Source organism: Triticum aestivum, chromosome 5B (genome assembly GCF_018294505.1).
Source record: "Triticum aestivum cultivar Chinese Spring chromosome 5B, IWGSC CS RefSeq v2.1, whole genome shotgun sequence".
Lineage (NCBI taxonomy): Eukaryota > Viridiplantae > Streptophyta > Magnoliopsida > Poales > Poaceae > Triticum > Triticum aestivum.
In genome coordinates this window covers 19,479,697-19,504,181 of record NC_057807.1, presented here as the reverse complement: position 1 = coordinate 19,504,181, position 24,485 = coordinate 19,479,697, and positions in this window count along the sequence as shown.

Sequence of the window (24,485 nt, the reverse complement as noted above, 5' to 3'; positions counted from 1 at the left end):
GGGTTTTGTGTGGCCAACTTGATCTATTTATCTTGCAATGGGAAGAGGTGCTTTGTAGTTGGTTGGATCTTACGGTGCTTGATACCAATGATAGAAGGGGAGCCGACACGCATGTATCGTTGCTACTAAGGATAACAAGATGAGATCTACATCTGCCGCAATAGATAAAAGGATCTCGTCTACATAATGTCATCGCTCTTATTGCATTACTCCGTTTTCTCATGAACTTAATACACTAGATGCATGCTGGATAGCGGTCGATGTGTGGAGTAATAGTAGTAGATGCAGGCAGGAGTCGCTCTACTAATCTTGGACGTGATACCGATATAATGATTATTGCCTGGATATCGTCATGATTATTTGAAGTTCTATAAATTGCCCAAAAGTAATTGTTTTCCAACAGTTTGCTAATTTTCTCGAGAGAAGCCACTAGTGAATCCTACGGGCCCTGGGTATCTTTTCATCATATTTGCCTTTGCGATCTATTTTCTCTTGCGTTTATTTTCAGATCTATTAAACCAAAAATACAAAAATACCTTGCTGCAATTTATTTGTTCCACGGTCTATTTATCCTATCTACCACTTGTTACCTCACGTTATTTGCCTATCTTGAGGCTCCGTACCCAAAAGGAATTGACAACCCCTTTAACATGCCGGGTTGCGAGTATTTGTTATTTGTGTGTAGGTGCTGTTTACGCGGTGTGAGGAGGTTCTCCTACTGGTTCGATAACATTGGTCTCATCACTGAGGGAAATACCTACAGTCGCTATACTGCATCATCCTTTCCTCTTTGGGGAAATACCGACGTAGTTCGAGAACACATCAATGTGTTCCTAAGGACATTAGTTGAAGAACTTTTACAGCTGTGGAACGGAAATAGTGTACTGATGACCCACAAGTATATGGGTCAATTATAGCCTTTTCAATAAGTAAGAGTGTCGAACCCAATGAATAGCAGAAGGAAATGACATGTGGTTTTCAGCAAGGTAATGTTTTGCTACTTTCATCATGTCAGTTTCATCTAGTCACTTTCATCATGTTGGCTTAATTCATGTTTGCTACTTTTATAATTTGATATGTGGGTGGACCAGTGCTTAGGTGCTGTTCTTACTTGAAAAAACCTCCTACTTATGATTAACCCTCTTGCATGCATCCGCAACTACGAGAAAAGTATTAAGAATAAATTCTAACCATAGGTTTAAACTTTTGGATCCAATCGGTCCCTTACAGAATAGCGCATAAACTAGGGTTTAAGCTTCTACCACTCTCGCAACCCACCATCTAATAACTACTCCACAATGCATTCACTTATGCCTAAATATGGTGAAGTGTCATGTAGTCGACGTTCACATGACACCACTAAGGGAATCACAACATACGTATCATCAAAATATCGAACACATATCAAGTTCACATGATTACTTGCAACATGATTTCTCCTGTGACCTCAAGAAAGAATGTAACTACTCACAAATGATAATCATGCTCAAGATCAGAGGGGTATTAAATAGCATAATGGATCTGAACATATAATCTTCCACCAAAGAAACCATATAGTAATCAACTACAAGATGTAATCAACACTACTAGTCACCAACAAGCACCAATCTATAGTTTTGGTACAAAGATTGAACACAAGAGATTAACTAGGGTTTGAGAGGAGTTGGTGTTGTTGAAGATGTTGATGAAGATAGCCCTCCCGAAGATGGGAGAGTTGTTTAAGATGTTGATGATGATGATTTCCCCCTCCGGGAGGGAAGTTCCCCCAGCGGAATCGCTCTGCCGGAGGGCAAAAGTGTTCCTGCCCATGTTCCGCCTCGAGCTGGCAGCGCTTCGTCCCGAAAGTCCTCCCCTTATTTTTTTCTAGGTAAAAATGACATATATAACAGAAGATGGGCACCAGAGGTGGGCCGAGGAGGGCAGCACCCACCAGGGCGCGCCTGGGCCTCCTGGCGCGCCCAGGTGGGTTGGGCCCACCTGGTGTCCCCCCTCTTGTACTTATTTTCTCCAATAATTCTTAAATATTCCATAAAAAATCCTCGGGAAGTTTCAGCTCATTTGGAGTTGTGCAGAATAGGTAGCTTGATGTAGCTTTTTAGGTCCAGATTTCCAGCTGCCAGAATTCTCCCCTGATACGTCTCCAATGTATCTATAATTTCTGATTGTTCAATGTTATTATATTATCTATTTTGGATGTTTAATGGGCTTTAATATTCTCTTTTATATCATTTTTGGGAGTAACCTATTAACCGGAGGCCCAATGCCAGTTTTTTTTGCCTATTTTAGTGTTTTACAGAAAAAGGAATATCAAACGGAGTCCAAACAGAAAGAAACCTTCGCGATGATCTTTCTTGGACCAAAAGCAATCCAGAAGACTAGGAGTTGAAGTCAGGGACTCCACGAGGAAGCCACGAGGCAGGAGGGCGCACCCAGGGGGGTAGGCGCGCCCCCACCCTCGTGGGACCCTCGTAGCTCCACCAATGTACTTCTTTCGCCTATACATACTCTTATACCTAGAAACATCAAGGGGAGCCATGAAACCACTTTTCCACCACCGCAACCTTCTGTACCTATGAGATCCCATCTTGGGGCCTTTTCCGGCAATCTGCCCGAGGGGGAACTGATCATGGAGGGCTTCTACATCAACAACATTGCCTCTCCGATGAAGCGTGAGTAGTTTACTGATGACCCACAAGTGTAGGGGGTCTATCGTAGTCCTTTCGATAAGTAAGAGTGTCAAACCCAACGAGGAGCAGAAGGAAATGATAAGCGGTTTTCACTATGGTTTTCTCTGCAAGCACTGAAATAGTAGGTGATAGGTAGTTTTGTGATAAGATAAATAGTAACGAGCAACAGGTAAATAAAGTAAACAAAGTGCACCAAGGTGGCCCAATCCTTTATGTAGCAAAGGATAAGCCCGGACAATTTCTAATAATGATAAAGGAGCTCCTGAGGACACATTGGGGATTATCATCAAGCTAGTTTTAATCACGTTCATATGATTCGCGTTCGGTACTTTGACAATTAGATATGTGGGTGGACCGGTACTTGGGTACTGCCCTAACTTGGACAAGCATCCCAATTATGATTAACCCCTATTGCAAGCATCCGCAACTACAAAAGAAGTATTAAGGTAAACCTAACCACAACATTAAACATATGGATCCATATCAGCCCCTAACGAAGCAGCGCATAAACTAGGGTTTAAGCTTCTGTCACTCTAGCAACACATCATCTACTTATTACTCCCCATGCCTTTCTATAGGCCCAAATAATGGTGAAGTGTCATGTAGTCGACGTTCACATAACACCACTAGAGGAAAAGACAACATACATCTCATCAAAATATCGAACGAATACCAAATTCACATGACTACTAATAGCAAGACTTCACCCATGTCCTCAGGAACAAACATAACTACTCACAAAGCATATTCATGTTCATAATTAGAGGAGTAATAATATGAATAAAGGATCTGAACATATGATTTTCCACCAAGTAAACCAATTAGCATCAACTACAAGGAGTAATCAACACTACTAGCAACCACAGGTACCAATTTGTGGTTTTGATACAAGATTGGATAGAAGAGATGAACTAGGGTTTTGAGAGGAGATGGTGCTGGTGAAGATGTTGATGGAGATTGACCCCCTCCCGATGAGAGGATCATTGGTGATGACGTTGGTGACGATTTCCCCCTCTCGGAGGGAAGTGTCCCCGGCAGAATAGCTCCGCCAGAGCCCTAGATTTATTCCCCCAAGGTTCCTCCTCGTGGCGGTGGAGTTTCGTCCCGTAATCTTGCCCCCGATTTTTTCTAGGGTAAAAGTGATGATAGAGCAGAAGATGGACGTCGGAGGCCCACCAGGGGGCCCAGGAGATAGGGGGTGTGCCCCCTGTCTCCTGGACAAGTGTGGGCCCCCTGGCCTATTTCATTCGCTCTGAAATTCTTATTAATTCCAAAAAATTGTTTCGTGGAGTTTCAGGCCTTTTGGAGCTGTGCAGAATAGGTTTCCAACGTTTGCTCCTTTTCCAGCCAGAATTCCAGCTGTCGGTATTCCCCCTCTTCATGGTAAACCTTGTAAAATAAGAGAGAATAGCCATAAGTATTGATATATAATGTGTAATAACAGCCCATAATGCAATAAATATTGATATAAAAGCATGATGCAAAATGGACGTATCAACTCCCCCAAGCTTAGACCTCGCTTGTCCTCAAGCGGAAGCCGAAATCGAAAAATATGTCCACATGTTTAGAGATAGAGGTGTCGATAAAAATAAAATATGGACATGAGGGCATCATGATCATTCTTATAACAGCAACATAAATAGATTTTATCATATGATTTCTTATGCTAAAGCAACAATCAATTCACAATGTCAAGTATGGTTCAAAAACTTAATTGGGAACTAACAAACTATAATCTCAGTCATTGAAGCAATTGCAATTTATCGCAACATCAGAAAGAGTCAATAATAGAGCTTTTCATCAAGCTCACATACTAAACTATCTCGTAGTCTCCTATAATTACTAACACTCACGCAGTACTAGTGGTTATAGAGTTTCAGCCGGACACTGAGGAAGATAGGGGCTTATTGTGTTGCCTCCCAACGTATTCACCTTTAGGTGATGTCAACAATAATAGCCCATGCTAACTTACATCCAATTGGATATATGCATCATGATCTTTCAAACACGAGGAGCTTGCCAAAGGATAAAATGAAAAAGGGAAAGGTGAGGATCACCTTGACTCAAGCATAAAGTAAAAACATAAAGTAAAAGATAGGCCCTTCGCAGAGGGAAGCAGAGGTTGTCATGCGCGTTTAGGTTTGATGCACGAAATCTTAATGCAAAAGAATGGCACTTTATATTGCCCCTTGTATGTGGACCTTTATTATGCAGTCCGTCGCTTTTATTACTTCCACAACAAGTTCGTACAAAGCTTATTTTCTCTGCACTAATAAGTCATACATATTTAGAGAGCAATTTTTATTGCTTGCACCGATGACAACTTACTTGAAGGATCTTACTCAATCCATAGGTAGGTATGGTGGACTCTCATGGCAAAACTGGGTTTAAGGGTAATTGGAAGCACAAGTAGTATCTCTACTTGGTGCAAGGAATTTGGCTAGCATGAGGGGGAAAGGCAAGCTCAACATGTTTGGAAGGTCAATGACAATATACTTTAACTGAGATGTCGGAAAACATAAACCATTACGTTGTCTTCCTTGTCGAACATCAACTCCTTTAGCATGTCATACTAAATGAGTGCTTCACAATCATAAAAGATGTCCAAGATAATATATTTATATGTGAACCCCTCTTTCCTTATCACTTCCTATTAATTGCAACGATGAGCAAGGCTACGTTCATCAACTCTCAACAATTTTTATGCCTCATACTTTCTATGTGTGAAGTTATCACTATCCATAAGATCAATATGAACTCTTTTATTCTTTTTACTTTCTCAATATCATAGCAACATAGCAAAGCCCTTGACTCAACAGTAATCTTTATTATAGATAGCACATGGACTCGATTATATAAAGAGATCACAAGGCAAAACTCAAAACTACTTGATATCAAAACTTCGAACTACTAGATCAAGATACTACTAAAAAGGATTGAACTAAATAAAACGGTAAAGATAAGAGTGTGATGGTGATACGATATCGAGGCACCTCCCCCAAGCTTGGCAATTGCCAAGGGGAGTCCCCATACTCATGTAATTATGTCCTCGGAGGTGATGGAGGTGGTGATGATGACGGTGGATAATTGCACATCGAGCGTAAAAGCTCCTCCAACTCGCGGATAATGTCCTTGAGTCCGGCGAAATGATCCTTCAACAGAATATTCTCCTGTGTAAGATATTTGTTCTGTATGTGAGCTAACTCAATCATCTTGAAAGCTTCAATCTCTGTTGGAGTGAAAATGTTAGGTAAAGGTTGAGGGATGTCTTCTTCTTTCACTGCCGGAGCCTGAACCTCCATGGCCTTCTTGATCCCTTCATCCTTGTTGATCTCTTCTAGTTCTTCTCTTTTTAGCTCTATCTTCAATAGCCAAGCATCCTTGTCCTCGTTGTTGGAGGAGGGTGAAGTCATGGTGCTCTAGATCTGCAACAGAAATAACTCGAAACGAAACCAGAGGATATTTGTGTGATACGGTGGTCAAAACCTTCGGGAGTACATATAATGAATTTTTACCGACCAAAATACGTAACATGCAAGAAAACGGAGTCCCGGAGGCACACGAGGTGCCCACGAGATAGGGGGGCGCGCCCTACAGGGAGGGGGGGCGCCCTCCACTCTCGTGGGAGCCTCGTGTCCCTTTCGGACTACTTCTTTCTTCCTAAAATTCTTAAATATTCCAAAACTGATACAAATTGCCATTGGAGTTGTTTTGGAGTCGGTTTACTTACCGTACCACATACCTATACCCTTTCGGGGCTGGAACATTCTGGAAAGTGTCCCTTATGTATTCCTCAGGGGTTACAGTTTCAATAATATTACTTTCAACATTGATGGGATTACCTGAAATATAATGTTTAATTCTTTGACCGTTAACCACCCTTGGACTTGTGCCTTCGAAGTTGTTGATTTTTATAGCACCAGAACGATAGACCTCCTCGATAACGTAGGGACCTTCCCATTTTGAGAGAAGTTTTCCTGCAAAAAATCTTAAACGAGAGTTGAATAATAACACATAATTTCCTGCGTTAATCTCACGCTTTTGTATCCTCTTATCATGCCAGCGTTTAACTTTTTCTTTGAAAAGCTTGGCATTCTCATAGGCTTGGGTTCTCCATTCATCAAGTGAGCTAATATCAAACAACCTCTTCTCACCGGCAAGTTTGAAGTCATAATTGAGCTCTTTAATAGCCCAATATGCCTTATGTTCAAGTTCAAGAGGTAAATGACACGCTTTTCCATAAACCATCTTATAAGGAGACATACCCATAGGATTTTTGTATGCAGTTCTATAGGCCCATAATGCATCATCAAGTTTTTTGGACCAATTCTTTCTAGATCTATTCACAGTCTTTTGCAAAATTAATTTGAGCTCTCTATTGCTCAACTCTACTTGACCACTAGACTGCGGATGATAAGGAGATGCTATTCTATGATTGACATCATACTTAGCAAGCATCTTACGGAAAGCACCATGAATAAAATGTGAACCACCATCAGTCATAAGATATCTAGGGACTCCAAACCTCGGAAAAATAACTTCTTTAAGCATTTTAATAGAAGTGTTATGATCAGCACTACTAGTTGGAATAGCTTCTACCCACTTAGTAACGTAATCAACAACAACTAAAATATGTGTATAACCATTAGAGGCAGGAAAAGGTCCCATATAATCAAAGCCCCAAACATCAAACGGTTCAATAACAAGAGAATAATTCATAGGCATTTCTTGACGTCTACTAATGTTACCTATTCTTTGACATTCATCACAAGATAAGACAAACTTACGAGCATCTTTGAAGAGAGTAGGCCAATAAAAACCAGATTGTAGTACCTTGTGTGCAGTTCTATCTCCAGCGTGGTGTCCTCCATAAGATTCAGAGTGACACTTGCGTAGGATCTGTTCCTGTTCATGCTCAGGCACACAACGTCTAATAACACCATCTACTCCTTCTTTATAAAGGTGTGGATCATCCCAGAAGTAATGTCTTAAATCATAAAAGAACTTTTTCTTTTGCTGGTATGTGAAACTAGGCGGTAAATATTTAGCAACAATGTAATTAGCATAATCAGCATACCAAGGAGCAGTACGAGAAGCATTGACGACCGCTAATTGTTCATCAGGAAAGCTATCATTAATAGGCAGTGGGTCATCAAGAACATTCTCTAACCTAGACAAGTTATCTGCAACGGGGTTCTCAGCTCCCTTTCTATCAATAATATGCAAGTCAAATTCTTGGAGCAAGAGAACCCATCTAATGAGTCTAGGCTTAGCATCTTTCTTTTCCATAAGATATTTAATAGCAGCATGATCAGTGTGAATAGTAACTTTGGAATCAACAATATAAGGTCTAAACTTATCACATGCAAACACAACTGCTAAGAACTCTTTTTCAGTAGTAGCATAATTTCTCTGGGCAGTATCAAGAGTCTTACTAGCATACTGGATAACATTCAATTTCTTATCGACTCTTTGCCCTAAAACAGCACCTACAGCATAATCACTAGCATCGCACATAATTTCAAAAGGTAAATTCCAATCAGGTGGCTGAACAATAGGTGCAGTGATCAAAGCTTTCTTAAGTGTTTCAAATGCTTCTACACAATCATCATCAAAGACAAAAGGAATATCTTTTTGCAATAAATTAGTCAGAGGCCTAGAGATTTTAGAAAAGTCCTTAATGAACCTCCTATAAAAACCGGCATGACCAAGGAAACTTCTTATACCTTTTATGTCCTTGGGACATGGCATCTTTTCAATAGCATCAACTTTGGCTTTATCAACTTCAATACCTCTCTCGGAGATCTTGTGCCCCAAGACAATGCCTTCATTAACCATAAAGTGACACTTTTCCCAATTCAGGACGAGACTAGTGTCTTCGCATCTCTGCAAAACTCGATCAAGGTTGCTCAAACAATCATCAAAAGAGGATCCATAGACGGAGAAGTCATCCATGAATACCTCACAAATCTTTTCACAAAAATCAGAGAATATAGCCATCATGCATCTTTGAAAGGTAGCAGGTGCATTACATAAACCAAAAGGCATACGTCTATAAGCAAAAGTACCAAAAGGGCAAGTAAAAGTAGTTTTAGATTGATCCTTCGCTGACACAGGTATCTGAGAGAAACCAGAATAACCATCTAGAAAGCAAAAATGTGTGTGTTTGGATAGCCTTTCTAGCATTTGATCAATAAAAGGTAAAGGGTAATGATCTTTCTTAGTAGCTTTATTTAACTTACGGAAATCAATTACCATCCTATAACCTGTAATAATTCTTTGCGGGATCAATTCATCTTTATCATTAGGAACAACGGTAATACCTCCCTTTTTAGGGACACAATGGACAGGGCTTACCCATTCACTATCAGCAACGGGATAAATAATACCTGCCTCAAGGAGCTTTAGTATCTCCTTTCTTACCACTTCCTTCATCTTGGGATTTAATCGTCTTTGAGGATCTCTAACTGGTTTGGCATCTTTCTCCACTGAAATTTTGTGTTGACATAATGTGGGACTAATGCCCTTAAGATCATCCAGAGTATATCCAATAGCTGCTCGGTGCTTCTTCAGAGTTTTCAATAATCTTTCTTCTTCTTTCTCTGAAAGGTTAGCACTAATAATAACAGGATATATTTCTTTTTCATCAAGATAAGCATACTTAAGATTATCAGGTAATGGTTTGAGTTCAAACACGGGATCACCCTTGGGTGGAGGGGGATCCCCAAGAATTTCAACGGGAAGGTTATGTTTCAGCATAGGTTCCTGTTTAAGGAACACTTCATCTATTTCTTCCCTTTCCTTCATAAACATATCGTTTTCATGGTCTAGCAAATATTGTTCTAACGGATCAGTTGGAGGAACAGCAATGGAAGCAAGACCAATAATCTCATCCTTACTAGGTGGTTCCCTTTCACGAGGTTGTCTACTAAACTTAGCAAAATTAAACTCATGAGACATACCATCTATGCCAACAGTGACAATATTCTTTTCACAATTAATCTTAGCACTAGCAGTATTCAAGAAGGGTCTACCAAAAATAATGGGACAAAAATCATCTTGTGGGGAACCAAGAACAAGAAAATCAGCAGGGTATTTAACCTTCCCACACAAAACTTCAACATCTCTAACAATCCCAATAGGTTTAATGGTATCCCTATTAGCAAGCTTAATAGTAACATCAATGTCTTCTAATTCAACGGGTGCAATGTCGTGCATAATTTCTTTATAAAGATCATAAGGTATCGCACTAGCACTAGCACCCATATCACATAAGCCATGATAACAATGATCTCCTATTTTAACAGAAATAACAGGCATGCCTACGACAGGTCTACGTGTCTTAGTATCAGGTCTAGCAATATTAGCAGTCTCACCCAAGAAAGAAATAACATGCCCATCTAAGTCCTCATCCAAGAGATCTTTAACCATAGCAATACTAGGTTCAACATTAATTTGCTCAGGAGGTGTATAAGTCCTAGTATTACTCTTACGAACAACAGTCGAAGCTTTAGCATGATCCTTTATCCTAACAGGAAAAGGAGGTTTTTCAACATAAGCAGTAGGAACAATAGGATCACTATAGGTAATAGTCTTTTCTTCGACTGTAATAGGTGCAACTACTTTCACTTCAACAGGAGGATTATATTTAAACCACTTCTCTTTAGGGAGATCAACGTGAGTAGCAAAAGATTCACAAAAAGTAGCTACTATCTCAGAGTCAAGTCCATACTTAGCGCTAAATCCACGAAAAGCATCGGTATCCATAAAAGATTTAACACAATCGAACTTAGGTGTCATACCTGACTCCTTACCATCGTCGGAACCCCAATCTTCAGAGTTGCGTTTAATTCTTTCCAATAAGTCCCATTTGAAATCAATAGTCTTCAGCATATAAGAACCAGCACAGGAAGTATCGAGCAGGTTGCGATTATCAAGAGAAAGCCGAGCATAAAAATTCTGAATAATCATTTCCCGAGAGAGCTCATGATTGGGGCATGAATATAACATTGACTTAAGCCTCCCCCAAGCTTGAGCGATGCTTTCTCCTTCGCGAGGCCAGAAATTATATATGTAATTACGATCACGATGAACAAGATGCATAGGATAGAACTTCTGGTGAAATTCCAACTTCAATCGCTTATAATTCCAAGATCTCGTATCATCACATAGCCTATACCATGTCAATGCATCTCCCTTCAAAGATAAAGGGAAGACCTTCCTTTTGACAACATCATCGGGAATACCTGCAAGCTTAAATAATCCACAAACTTCATCCACAAAGATAAGGTGTAAATCGGGATGCAATGTTCCATCTCCTGCAAATGGATTAGCTAGCAGTTTCTCTATCATACCCGAAGGAATCTCAAAGTAAATATTTTCATAAAGTTCAGTAGGTTGAGGAGCAACTCTTTGCTCTTCTGGTTGGGGTGAAGATACCCCAAACAAGCCCCTCAAAGGATTAGTTTCCATAGTGACAAGTAACAGAAAATTTCAGCACACTATATAAATGTTTCCTTACCAAGTTCCACTCACCAAAAGCGCTACACTCCCCGGCAACGGCGCCAGAAAAGAGTCTTGATGACCCACAAGTGTAGGGGATCTATCGTAGTCCTTTCGATAAGTAAGAGTGTCGAACCCAACGAGGAGCAGAAGGAAATGATAAGCGGTTTTCAGTAAGGTTTTCTCTGCAAGCACTGAAATTGTAGGTGATAGATAGTTTTGTGATAAGATAAATAGTAACGAGCAACAAGTAAATAAAGTAAATAAAGTGCAGCAAGGTGGCCCAATCCTTTATGTAGCAAAGGATAAGCCTGGACAATTTCTAATAATGATAAAGGAGCTCCCGAGGACACATTGGGAATTATCGTCAAGCTAGTTTTCATCACGTTCATATGATTCGCGTTCGGTACTTTGATAATTTGATATGTGGGTGGACCGGTACTTGGGTACTGCCCTAACTTGGACAAGCATCCCACTTATGATTAACCCCTATTGCAAGCATCCGCAACTACAAAAGAAGTATTAAGGTAAACCTAACCACAACATTAAACATATGGATCCATATCAGCCCCTAACGAAGCAACGCATAAACTAGGGTTTAAGCTTCTGTCACTCTAGCAACCCATCATCTACTTATTACTTCCCCATGCCTTCCTCTAGGCCCAAATAATGGTGAAGTGTCATGTAGTCGACGTTCACATAACACCACTAGAGGAAAAGACAACATACATCTCATCAAAATATCGAACGAATACCAAATTCACATGACTACTAATAGCAAGACTTCACCCATGTCCTCAGGAACAAACGTAACTACTCACAAAGCATATTCATGTTCATAATCAGAGGAGTAATAATATGCATAAAGGATCTGAACATATGATCTTCCACCAAGTAAACCAATTAGCATCAACTACAAGGAGTAATCAACACTACTAGCAACCCACAGGTACCAATTTGTGGTTTTGATACAAGATTGGATACAAGAGATGAACTAGGGTTTTGAGAGGAGATGGTGCTGGTGAAGATGTTGATGGAGATTGACCCCCTCCCGATGAGAGGATCGTTGGTGATGACGTTGGTGATGATTTCCCCCTCCCGGAGGGAAGTGTCCCCGGCAGAACAGCTCCGCCAGAGCCCTAGATTGATTCCGCCAAGGTTCCGCCTCGTGGCGGCGGAGTTTCGTCCCGTAAGCTTGCCCACGATTTTTTCCAGGGTAAAAGTGATGATATAGCAGAAGATGGACGCCGGAGGCCCACCAGGGGGCCCAGGAGATAGGGGGCGCGCCCTATAGGGGGGGCGCCCCCTGTCTCCTGGACAGGGTGTGGGCCCCCTGGCCTATTTCTTTCGCTCAGAAATTCTTATTAATTCCAAAAAGTTGTTTCGTGGAGTTTCAGGCCTTTTGGAGCTGTGCAGAATAGGTTTCCAACGTTTGCTCCTTTTCCAGCCAGAATTCCAGCTGCCGGCATTCCCCCTCTTCATGGTAAACCTTGTAAAATAAGAGAGAATAGCCATAAGTATTGATATATAATGTGTAATACCAGCCCATAATGCAATAAATATTGATATAAAAGCATGATGCAAAATGGACGTATCATTTACCACAGACCTTCGGTCCATAGTTATTAGCTAGATGGCTCCTTCTCTCTCTTTGATTCTCAATACAAAGTTCTCCTCGATGTTCTTGGAGATCCATTTGATGTAATACTCTTTTGCTGTGTGTTTGCCGAGATCCGATGAATTGTGGATTTATGAACTTGATTATCTATGAATATTATTTGGTTCTTCTCTGAATTCTTACATGCATGATTTGATATCTTTGCAAGTCTCTTCGGATTATCGGTTTAGTTTGGCCTACTAGATTGATCTTTCTTGCAATGGGAGAAGTGCTTAGCTTTGGGTTCAATCTTGCGGTGTCCTTTCCCAGTGACAGTAGGTGCAGCAAGGCACGTATTGTATTGTTGCCATCGAGGATAAAAATATGGGGTTTATATCATACTGCTTGAGTTTATCCCTGTACATCATGTCATCTTGCTTAATGCGTTACTCCGTTCTTATGAACTTAATACTCTAGATGAATGCTGGATAGCGGTCGATGTGTGGAGTAATAGTAGTAGATGCAGAATCATTTTGGTCTACTTGACACGGACGTGATGCCTATGTTCATGTTCATTGCCTTACAAGTCATCATAATTATGCGCTTTTCTATCAATTGCTCGGCAGTAATTTGTTCACCCACCATAATATATGCTATCTTGAGAGAAGCCACTAGTGAAACATATGGCCCCCGGGTCTCTTTTCTATCATATTACATCTCTTTTATTTTCATCGCATCTCATTTACTATTTTGCAATCTTTACTTTCCAATCTATACAACAAAAATACCAAAAATATTTACTTTACTATCTTTATCATATCTCACTTTTGCGAGTGGCCATGAAGGGATTGACAACCCCTTTATCGCGTTGGTTGCAAGGTTCTTGATTGTTAGTGCAGGTACTAGGTGACTTGTGTGTCGTCTCCTACTGGATTGATACCTTGGTTCTCAAAACTGAGGGAAATACTCATGCTACTTTGCTGCATCACCCTTTCCTCTTCAAGGGAAAACCAGTGCATGCTCAAGAGGTAGCAAGAAGGATTTATGGTGCCATTGCCAGGGAGATCTACGTTAAGTCAAGCCATACCAAGTACCCATCATAAACTCTTCTCCCTCGCATTACATTATTTGCCATTCGCCTCTTGTTTTCCTCTCCCCCCACTTCTAAAACGATTTTCAAAAACCTTTGCCTTTTCTTCACCCTTCTTCTGTTCAATCTTGTGTTACCATGTGCCTTCTTTTTGCTTTCATCTTCGCTTGCTAAAAGTTTTGGATCCTCATCCACTTGCTAATCTTTTTAAGAGATCCAATTATGATGAACCAATTTCTAGTGATTTGAGTGCACTAGATTATCTTTATGAGGTTTTGCTTGAAATCCGTGAATCTAAAAATTGTGACGAAGTGCTTTATGAAGTGATTCATGATAGATCTTTGAATAAAAAGCATGATTGCAATGATGTTATTATAAATTTTATTAATGTCAGTTCTGCTAATAATATGCAAAACCCTAAGCTTGGGGATGCTAGTTTTGCCATGTCCACTACTTGTTGTAATGATCATGATTGGGGTGATTCTTCTTATGATCTTGAAAATTTATTTAAACCCCATGATGAATATGAGATTGATAATAGTGTTTGCTATATTATTGAAAGTGGGTTTGGAAGAGTGTCAACTTTAGATCCCACATATTTGGAGAATGTTCAATCTTATGAATTTTTTGATAAAAGTGGGTTTGCGGAGGTCATGACTTTAGTTAATGTTAATCCCACTATTTTCGAAGAGTGTAAACTTCGCATGCATGTGGATCGTGTTGAGAATATGTTATGTGATAGCTATTTTGTTGAATTTGCTTATGATCCTACATGTAATTACTATGAGAGAGTAAAATATGGTTTTAGAAATTTTCATGTTACTAAATTACCTCTCGTTATGTTTAGATTACTATAGTTTATTTCTTCTTCCTTGCATATGCTAGTTTTTGCTTGCCTTGATAATTTGTTTGCTTATAAGATGCCTATGCATAGGAAGTACGTTAGACTTAGATGTGTTTGTCACATGTTTCATGATGCTCTCTTTGCGCTTTAGTTCTTGTCTTTCATGTGAGCTTCATCGAAATCTCAATGCCTAGCTAGGGGCGTTAAACGATAGCGCTTGTTGGTAGGAAACCCAATTTTATTTTTGTTCTTTAATTTTTGCTCCTTTTTAGTAATAAATATTTCATCCAGATTCTGGTTAGATGTGGTTTTATGTTTTAGTTAGTGTTTGTGCCAAGTAGAACCTTTGGGAAGACTTGGGTGAAGTCTTTGCGATCTTGCTGTAAAAAACAAAAACTTTTGCACTCACGAGATTAGCTGTCATTATTTACTGGAGAGTGATTTTAGGTTAATTATTTTTGCAGATGATTAATAGAAAAATTCCTCACGTCCATCAAGTTATTTCAGAATGTTTAGAGTTACATAAGTATTCAAAAGTTACAGATTACTACAGACTATTATGTTTTTGATAGATTGTGTTTTTCGTGTGTTGTTTGCTTATTTTGATGAATCTATGAGTAGTATCGGGGGTATGAACCATAGAGAAGTTGGAATACAGTAGGTTTAACACCCATATAAATAAATAATGAGTTCATTACAGTACCTTAAAGGGGTGGTTTATTTTCTTATACTAACGGAGCTCATGAGATTTTCTCTTGAAGTTTTGTGTTGTGAAGTTTTCAAGTTTTGGGGCAAAGATTTGATGGATTTGGGAATAAGGAGTGGCAAGAGCCTAAGCTTGGGGATGCCCAAGGCAACCCAAGATAATCCAAGGACAACCAAAAGCCTAAGCTTGGAGATGCCCCGGAAGGCATCCCCTCTTTCGTCTTCGTCTATCGGTAACTTTACTTGAGGCTATATTTTTATTCACCACATGATATGTGTTTTGCTTGGAGCGTCTTGTATGATTTGAGTCTTTGCTTTTTATTTTACCACAATCATCCTTGCTGTACACACCTTTTGGGAGAGACACGCATGAATTGGAATTTATTAGAATATTCTATGTGCTTCACTTATATCTTTTGAGCTAGACAATATTGCTCTAGTGCTTCGCTTATATCTTTTTAGAGCACGGTGGTGGTTTTATTTTATAGAAATTATTGACCTCTCATGCTTCACTTATATTATTTTGAGAGTCTTTTAGAACAGCATGTTAATTTGCTTTGGTTATAAAATTAGTCCTAATATGATGGGCATCCAAGATGGGTATAATAAAAACTTTCATATAAAGTGCGTTGAATACTATGAGAAGTTCGATTCTTTATGATTGTTTGAGATATGAAGATGGTGATATTAGAGACATGCTAGTAGAGTAGTTGTGAATTTTAGGAATACTTGTGTTAAAGTTTGTGATTCCCGTAACATGCACGTATGGTGAACCGTTATGTGATCAAGTTGGAGCATGATTTATTTATTGATTGCCTTCCTTATGCGTGGAGGTCGGGATCACGCGATGATTAACTCCTACCAACCCTTCCCCTAGGAGCATGCGTGTAGTACTTTGTTTTGATTACTTGTAGATTTTTGCAATAAGTATGTGAGTTCTTTATGACTAATGTTGAGTCCATGGATTGTACGCACTCTCACCCTTCCATCATTGCTAGCCTCTCTAGTCCCGCACAACTTTTGCCGGTACCATAAACCCACCATATACCTTCCTCAAAACAGCCACCATACCTACCTATTATGGCATTTCTATAGCCATTCCGAGATATATTGCCATGCAAGTTTCCACCGTTCTGTTTATTATGACACGCCTCATCATTGTCATATATATTGCCTTGCATGATCATGTAGTTGACATCGTATTTGTGGCAAAGCCATCGTTCATAATTTTTCATACATGTCACTCTTGAATCATTGCACATCCCGGTACACCGCCGAGGTATTCACATAGATTCATATTTCGTTCTAAGTATTGAGTTGTAATTCTTGAGTTGTAAGTTAATAAAAGTGTGATGATCTTCATTATTAGAGCATTGTCCCAGTGAGGAAAGGATAATGGAGACTATGGTTTCCCCACAAGTCGGGATGAGACTCCAGACTAAATAAAAAGAGATGCCATAAAAAAGAGAAAAAGCCCAAATAAAAAATGAGAGAAAAGAGAGAAGGGACAATGCTACTATCCTTTTACCACACTTGTGCTTCAAAGTAGCACCATGATCTTCATGATAGAGGGTCTCCTATGTTGTCACTTTAATATACTAGTGGGAATTTTTCATTATAGAACTTGGATTGTATATTCCAATGATGGGCTTCCTCAAAAGTGCCCTAGGTCTTGTGAGCAAGCAAGTTGGATGCACACCCACTTAGTTTCTTTTGTTGAGCTTTCATACACTTATAGCTCTAGTGCATCTGTTGCATGGCAATCCCTACTCACTCACATTGCTATCTATTAATGGGCATCTCCTTAGCCCGTTGATATGCCTAGTTGATGTGAGACTATCTTCTACTTTTTTGTCTTCTCCACAACCACCATGCTATTCCACCTATAGTGCTATGTCCATGGCTCGCGCTCATGTATGGCATGAAGATCGAAAAAGTTTGAAAATACTAAAGTATGATACAATTGCTTGGCTGAAACCGGGGTTGTGCATGATTAAATACTTTGTGTGATTAAGATAGAGCATAGCCAGATATGGTTTTGTAGGGATAACTTTCTTTGGCCATGTTATTTTGAGAAGACATGATTGCTTTATTAGTATGCTTGAAGTATTATTATTTTTATGTCAATATTAAACTTTTGGCTTGAATCTTTCGGATCTGAACATTCATGCCAAAATAAAGGAAAATACATTGATAATTACGTTAGGTAACATTCCAGAAATTCTGTTTTTATCATTTACCTACTCGCGAGGACGAGCAGGAATTAAGGTTGGGGATGCTTGATACGTCTCCAGCGTATCTATAATTTTTGATTGTTCCATGCTATTATATTGTCTGTTTTGGATGTTTTATGGGCTTTAATATGCTATTTTATATTATTTTTGGGACTAACCTATTAATAGGAGGCCCAGTGCCAGTTTCAGTTTTTTCCCCTATTTTAGTGTTTTACAGAAAAGGAATATCAAACGGAGTCCAAATGGAATGAAACGTTCATGAGAATCTTTCTTGGACCAAAAGCAATTTAGAAGACTTGGAGTTGAAGTCTGGGAATCTAAGAGGAAGCCACGAGGTAGGAGGGCACACCCAGGGGTTTAGGCACGCCCCCACCCTTGTGGGCCCCTCGTAGCTCCATCGACGTACTTCTTTCACCTATATATACTCTTATACCATAGAAACATGAGGGGGAGCCACGAAACCACTTTTCCACCGCCGCAACCTTCTGTACCCGTGAGATCCCATCTTTGGGCCTTTTCCGGCGATCTGCCGGAGGGGGAATCAATCACGGAGGGCTTCTACATCAACACCATTGCCTCTCCGATGAAGCGTGAGTAGTTTACCATAGACCCTTGGGTCCATAGTTATTAGCTAGATGGCTTCTTCTCTCTCTTTGATTCTCAATACAAAGTTCTCCTCGATGTTCTTGGATATCCATTTGATGTAATACTTTTTTGCGGTGTGTTTGCCGAGATCCGATGAATTGTGGATTCATGAACTTGATTATCTAGGAATATTATTTGGTTCTTCTCTGAATTCTTATATGCAGATTTGATATCTTTACAAGTCTCTTCGAATTATCGGTTTAGTTTGGCCTACTAGATTGATATTTCTTGCAATGGGAGAAGTGCTTAGCTTTGGGTTCAATCTTGCATTGTCCTTTCCAAGTGACAGTAGGTGCAGCAAGGCACGTATTGTATTGTTGCCATCGAGGATAAAAAGATGGGGTTTATATCATACTGCTTGAGTTTATCCCTCTACATCATGTCATCTTGCTTAATGCGTTACTCCGTTCTTATGAACTTAATACTCTAAATGAATGCTGGATAGCAGTCAATATGTGGAGTAATACTAGTAGATGCAGAATCGTTTTGGTCTACTTGACACGGACATGATGCCTATGTTCATGATCATTGTCGGGGAAACTGATCCACGAACACCTATGGGACCGGCGGACCGAGCCCCTTTCGGTTCGGCGGGGGCAGAGGTCGCACGAAGAGCAGATTGAGGCGAAGCACACGAGCAATTTACCCAGCTTCGGAGCTCTCTGGAGAGATAATACTCCTACTTCTGCTTGTATGATTGTATTGTGTTCTTGCTCTAGAGAGCTAAGTGTTTTCTGGCTTCGAAATGATCTGAAACTTCCAAATCAGTCGAGCCGAACCCCCTCTACGTTGCGCATGGGCCTCCTTTTATATGCACAAGGGGTCACCGACAGGTGGCAACGTAGAGAAGGGTAAGAACGTAAAAAGAAAGGTAGTTGGTACAGTTATCTGTACAGTGTACCCTACCTAACCCTGACGGCAGGGGACAAGGGCATTGAATGCCCGTCTGTGTCGCCCAAACAGTGCAGAAAAGGACCGTTAGAGGCGCCACCGTTCGCCATGATGGCGATCTTGTCAGCGTCGCATGCCACCGCGCACCGCCGGCTGCACAGCCTTCCGCCACGCGCACCTGGAAAGGCCCCCAGGGCGACACGTTGGTAAATGCGCTGGAGCGTGGGCACAGAGTGGCCACTTGCCACGGCAAGTGCCTTGCCGCGGTCGTGGTCTTGTTGCGCCCGGAAGCTTGTCGCTCGCCGGGCCTTGCCGGGACGCATGGCGTGTTGCGGCAAGTTCCTTGAGATGCCTCGGTTGGCCTTCCCGGCAAGCTCCTCTTGCCGGGGCCTTGTCTTCTTGACTTGAATACTTTGTTCTTGAATGGCCCCAAAGGAGTCACGGAGTATCTTGGCGGTCACCCGGCAAGCCCTTGCCGCGGGGCGCTGCAACTGCCCGTGCACAAGTTCGGGGTACTAGGGTACCCCTATTCTAGTACACCGACAGGAGCCCCCGGGGCTGGGCCACACACGGTGCCGAGCGCAGTTGGGCCAGGCCCAAAACAGGGCACGGGCACACGCGACCCGGGTAACACCGAATCTTGCTCCGTATCCACCGCGTCCTCCCCCAACGGCACGCGCTGAACGCGGCATCGTGGGAGAGATCGTGGGGGGTTCTTTATTCGGAAGGGCGAAACGTCCGCTCCCTCCCTCTTTATAAGCAGGGGAAACAAGGGCAGTTTCCCCACTTCGCCGTTTGCTGCTTCGACCACGAAAATCTCCACCGCTCCCCCTTTCTTCTCCAAGCCGAAAGAGAGCAGAGCTCCGCGCCCGCCCCCCCCCCCCCGTCGCCACCAGCACCACCAACGCCGTCGACCTCCCCTGCCACTTCCGCCATGGCTCCGAAAGCCGACAAGGGGAAGGGCGTGAAGTCAATCGAGGCGCAGCGGCTCGCGGCGTTGCGGAAGGAGCGGGCCGTCTTCCCCCCTTAGCTCGATGCCAAGGAGCTGAGGGAGCACTACTATCTTTTCTGGTCGACAGAGACGCGGGAGCACCCGCGCACGAGGGTACTTCCGGCCGCCGCATTGGAATTGGCTCCAACCGGGTACCCGTTCTTCGCATTGTTCTTCTACTGCAGGCTCTGCCCACCCTTCTCGGAGTTCTTCTGTGATATCATGAACACGTACGGGCTCCGCCTCCTAGATTTCACCCCCAACGCCGTTCTCACCATGGCGGTTTTCGCACATTTGTGCGAAAACTTTGTCGGAGTCCACCCCAATGTAGCCCTTTTCCGCCACTTCTTCATGCCTCGGGTCGAGAGAGGAGAGCCGCTTGCCAGAGGGATCGCCTGGATCTCGAGAGTCGGCAAGAAGGAAGCGTATCTGGAGGGTGAGCTTCGCAGCAAATGGGAGGAGTGGAGAGCGGAGTGGTGTTGGATTGTTGAGGAGAACCCGCAGCCGTTCACCGCCGTGCGCCAAGCCCCAATAGTATGCCGCAACGATTGGAGCAACGTGGCCCCGGAAGATGACAGGCTGAAGATCGCCGTCACCAGAATTCTTCGCCTTAGGCTTGCCGGGCTCACTTTAGGCGCTGTCGGCGTAGATTTCCTTCGCCGCCGCATCGCCCCCCTGCAGGAGAGAGGGAGGCCTGCCTGGGAGTTCAAGAACTCGGCGGACATCATGAGGCTGTGCCCGGGCCTCAACTTCAATTTCACCGTCCTGGAGCTGGATGCGATGCTCCTAGAGCTGTTCAAACGTGACCCTCAGCACCCATTTCTGTTGCCGAGGAGCGTCGTTCCATTGTGCAACAAGTCTTCACTTGACCGGATCCGCGCGATGATGCCGTTGTGCGACTCTCACGGAATCGCCCCAACTAGGCAAGAGCCGGCGGATGACGTCGTGCAGGCGTTCTTCGACAGCCTGGAGGAAGTTCCGATCCGCGCCGACGAGCAGAGGAGTCTCACCCGTGACACCACCGACGCGGAGCTGCAGCGCATCGCCACTAGGGCGGAAGAGGCAGCGGCAGCAGCCGCCGCGGGCAAGTTCGGGTTCATCGAGGCGGAGGCAGAGGCAGCAGAGGCGGCAAGCCTTGCCGAGCGCGAGGAGTTCGCCGGCGAGGAAGATCTTGCCGGCCCTGAGGCCGAGCCGAGCGAGCCCGGCGACGAAGAGCCAGAGCCTTCAGACAGCTTGCCGCCAGTGGAGCCCCCGGCAGCACCAAGAAGGCGTCTCCGCAGGGCCGGGGACGCAGCGGGGCGGCAGACGGGTCAACAGCTGCCGAGCCGCGTGACACGCTCTACCGCGGCAAGCACCATTGCCGCGGGAGCGCCTCGTGCCGCTGCGACAACTGGAGCGGGACCTTCGCGGTCCACCGCCAGCGCCCCCGCCAAGCGGGCAAGGGAGCCCACTTCTCCGCCTCGTCGCACCGGAGGGGAGCCGGACTTCGATCTCTCCGCGCTCAGCTCCGATGACGAAGAAGAAGAGTAAGCTTTCCTGCTGTCCTCGTAGTTCTTCAATCTTGTCGCTTTCATTTTGTATCTGACTTGCTTCGATCTGAATCCGTTCCTTTTCAGGACGCTGGCCCAGAGAGCGGCGAAGAGGGCCAAGGCCTCGGTGATCGTCATTGAAGACGATCCCACCGTGTCAGCAGGGGGCGTGTCTGAGCCCACCTTGACGGACCTGGCAACCACTCCCCAAAGCAGCCCCAGCGCAGGCCCCAGCGTAAGTTTATATTTTACTTCCCGCCGTCAGATGCGCATGGGTGCTTTTTTGCTCTTACTGATATCTTGATTGTTGGACTTGTGCAGGAGCAGAGCAACCTCACCAGGAGGGCCCGGAAGCCTCCCCCGAAGCGCCATCTGCTTCGACTATGCCGCCAAGGGTAGAGTCCCTGGCAAGGGAACGTTCTCCGGCAAGGGAGAACTCTTCGGCAAGGGCCAATTCTCCGGCAAGGGAAGACGCCAGTGATCCTCCGGCGGCTGAGACCGCGACTGCAGACCCCAGCACAGGTAATCCACTTGCCTACAAACTTGCCCTTGGATTCTTCTTCTTCTGACTTTCTTTTTGCTTGACCCCTCCCCATTCTTCGTTCTTCAGATTCATCCGCCACTGATCCAATGGAGACCGAAGCCGCCAAAGGAGAGGCCGGCGCTGACGAACCTGCCGGGGAAGAGGCCGCCAAGGCTGCCGCCGCAGAAGCCGGCGAGGGATCCGGCGATCGAACTGACGGCCCTGAGGCCGTATGAGCGCCAGGCGCTGCACCGACCGCCGATCCTCCCGCCGCTGCCGTAGAGCCAGACTCCGAGGAGCCCCAGCCCGGCGCCTACTTGAAGGCTGGCGATGGCGTCTTCATCAACCTCCCCTGGGCTTCGAGCTCTAGGGCGCCGGTTGAGGGAGAAACTTTCGACGGAGAGGTGCTCGCTTCCGCCGGATTGGCGCTGGTTGACGCGCCAAGCAGCAGCGAGGAGCCCGAAGAGGAGCGGCTGCTGCGGAAGCTGACGTCACTCTACCGCGCCCAACAAGCCAAGTTGGCCTCCCGAGAAGCGCTTGTCGCGAGGGCGGGAGTCGATATTGAGAAGCGCGCGGAGGAGCTCCGGGATCTGAGGCAGGAAACTCTCTGGAGCTTGGCGGAGGAGCGGGAGCAAGTCGCCAAGGAGAGGAAGGCCTTCCTCCTCGCGAAGGCTGATGTTGAGGAGCAGCAGCGGCTTGCTGCTGAGAGGCTATCTACGAGGGAGGGAGAGTTGGCGCAGCGCAAGGTGAACCTTGACAGCCACGAAGAGGAGCTTGCCGCGCGGGAGAAAGCTATTGGCGGCGCTCTCCAAGAAGCTAGGGATGCTGCCGCGGCTGCCGAGGCCACCAAGAAGGAGCTGGAGGTGAAAGTGGTGCAGCTGGAGGCCAATCTCCGGACGAGCGGCGAGGAGCTCACCATGCTCAAGCGCGAGCGCGAGAAGGATGCTGCTGCCCACGGTGAGCTCCAAGGTCTTCACGTGGAGAGGAGCAAGGAGATCAGCGCCGCCAAGGACTCCAACGCGGATCTCGAACTGAAGCTGGCCACGCTGACGCAGACGCTGGACGCCGCCAAGGAGCGAGAGGTGGCCTTGTCGGAGAAGATCAAGGCCGACGACGCGCTGCTGGCGAGCATTGCCGTCACCCAGAACTCGTTCAGGGAGACGGTGGAGCACTGGACCGAGGGTCTGGTGAATATCACCGCAGTCATCGACGGGGAGCTGGCGCAGCTGGGGATGGAGGACTTCGGGTACTCTTCCGACGAGCATCTCCAAGCCAGCGCCAAGCTCAGCCTGTTCTTCAAGGGCGTGGCGACGGCCCTCCAGCGGCTTCGGGAGAAGATCCCAAAGCAGCTGGCCGACGAGTCGCGCAAGATTTGCGCGGGAGTTCTTCAGAAAGTGCTGGTGAAGGTGGCCTTCCGCAACCCAGGCCTCAACCTCACCAATGTCCTTAGGTCTCTGCCGCCCGACGCCGATCTGGAAGCGCTCAAGGCCCTTGTCGCACCCATTGTGGACAAGGTGAGCGAGGTTAGGAGGGTTGAGGGTGGTCGCGTAGACTAGGCCGCCCGCTTTATCTTTTTCCTTGTCGCTGTTGGTCATGTCATAGGAACAATGTGTTAGAGCTACGACAAGTTATCTTGTAATATAACTTTATCTTGGATATCAATTGCTATGTTATTTCCTTTACTAGATCCTTTGCTTTGTATGTTTTCACCCTACGCTTTTAGGGAACTTGTCGGCGCAGGCACCCGAGCCGCGAGCGCTGAGTGCGGGACGTCAGCAGCCTACTGGCGGTGCCGCTCCGACAAGAAACCTTGTCGCGACTAGTTGCAGCACACTTAAGTTGTTGAGCGGACTCGAAACAAAGTAAGGGCGCATCTAGCTAGAGTTGGTTCCTCCGTGCACAGGTTTTCCATAGAAAGCACGGTCGTTCGAGGAAGATAACTTAAAAATTAAAAACTAATTTCTCAGACTTTGGCAACTTAGCTTTTCTATCGTTTGCTCCCCGGCAAGGCGAATCTTCCTTAAACGACGCCTGGTCCACACCATTATCTTCTCCTTCCCCCCCCGGCAAACTTGTGTGCGAGGGAACCTTCTTTTCCTTTATTTGCGAAAAAGAAAGAAGAGAAAATAAAGATATGGGGCCTTTCGGCTTGTTATTGCTTACCGGGGGTAGGTGTTGCACAAAGTGTCAGATAAAGCATGCAAATGTAAAGTAAAAAGCATGAAACTGACGAGATGTGCGGAGCAC